This window comes from Ursus maritimus (assembly GCF_017311325.1).
Source record: "Ursus maritimus isolate PB19 chromosome X unlocalized genomic scaffold, ASM1731132v1 scaffold_X1, whole genome shotgun sequence".
Lineage (NCBI taxonomy): Eukaryota > Metazoa > Chordata > Mammalia > Carnivora > Ursidae > Ursus > Ursus maritimus.
Window position 1 is genome coordinate 82324366 of NW_024423319.1, and position 1714 is coordinate 82326079.

Below are 1714 nucleotides of genomic sequence, written 5' to 3' on the forward strand. Positions count from 1 at the left end.
GGTTCTGCCCTCAGCTTGGAGTCGGCTTGGGATTCTCTCTCTCCTTCTGCCTCTCCCCCGTGCTCACTTCATGCTTGCACGCACCCTCTTTCTCACTCTTTCACTCTCTAAAAATTAATAAATAAAATCTTTTAAAATAAATAAATAAAATAAATAAAAGGAAAAACAAAGACACATACATAGAGGCAGAAGATCACCAAGAGTCCAGGCACAGCTTTCTGAACGGCCCCTCTAAGGGACACGCCAATTGGTATGCTAATTGGTCCTACTCTCGTGGTCTCCTATGCCCTCCCCAGTCCTTTATTGAGAACTCTGGACTCTTAGAAATTAGCAAGGTCAGTAGAATGGGAAGAAGAGGAAATCCAACAAGAGGGGCAGGAGTGACTTCAAAAACAGCAGCAAAAGCTTGAGGAAGGGATCATATTTGTAGGAATCAGTAATGAAAAAGTAATCAAAATACACAAACAAAATTAAGGGATCAAACATCTTTTTTTTCTTTTTTCTTTTTTTTTAAAAGATTTTATTTATTTATTTTCAAGAAAGAGAGAGAGGCATGAGCAGGGGGGAGGGGCAGAGAGAGAGGGAGAAGCAGACTCCCTGCTGAGCAGAGACCCCCCACCCCCCACCCCAACAATGCGGGACTCGATGGGACTCAGTGGGGCTCGATCCCAGGACCCTGGCATCATGACCTGAGCCGAAGGCAGGCACTTAACCGAATGAACCACCCAGGTGCCCCAAGGGAGCAAACTTCTTTACTAACATGCCTGACCAAAACATTCTGAAAGTCTTATTAGTTCTTCAAGTAACACAAATCAAGCCACTTGCCTTATTTTTTTTTACCAATTATGTGAGAAAATGTTATTCTTTTATGATGCCTTCTTGAGGGAGAACAATAAAAGCCACCACTTTTGCTGGTCTCTGTAGCCCTAATCTAGCTAGAGGAACAGTATGGCAAAAGCTGTGTATAAAGCACAGAAAAAGCAATGGCAATGATCTAAGAAATGGAGATTGTGTAGGCAAGATAAGACTGAAAGCAGCTATCCTTCCCTAACTTTTGAATGTAAAGGGTATTTAACATAGTGAGTATTCAAGATGAAGGAAAAGCCCAGCTTATGGAATACTTTCTGCTGAAGGCCTAATTAAGAATCTCTACTGGCTGGTATAAATAAGAAGGAGAAAAAATATTGAAAAGCATTTTTCCATATTTGCATTTTATCTAATCAGTTAAATGAGTACAATTTAATTAATGACACAATGAGTGTCACTAGCCTTCAAATTTTGTAGCATAATACATTCAATGTCATCAAGTCTCAGCTACCGTTGGCAACGAGATAGAAGAATCAAGAAAATGAAACATTTCCATATACCCTAGGTGTATTCATAACTGAAAATTGAAAGACCTGTCCTTTTCCCCTAAGTCAACTCTATGAGAGGAGAATCCTGGGAGGAGGAATAGGCAGCCACTTGTGATAATATCATTTGGGCCTAACAGCCCCCCACTCAAGCACATCTCTCAACTGGAGCCGCAGTGTTTGAGTTTCTAAACATCAAGAGTCAAAGTCTTTCCATCCCTGTGTGTCAGAAAGACTATTGGCAAAGAAAGCAGTTGCACAGGAAAATGATCAATAATTCTTATCTACAGCAAACAATTTGCAGTAAACTGCTTTTCATACTCTTTAGACATAGGGGAATCTATAAACGACCTTAACTACAA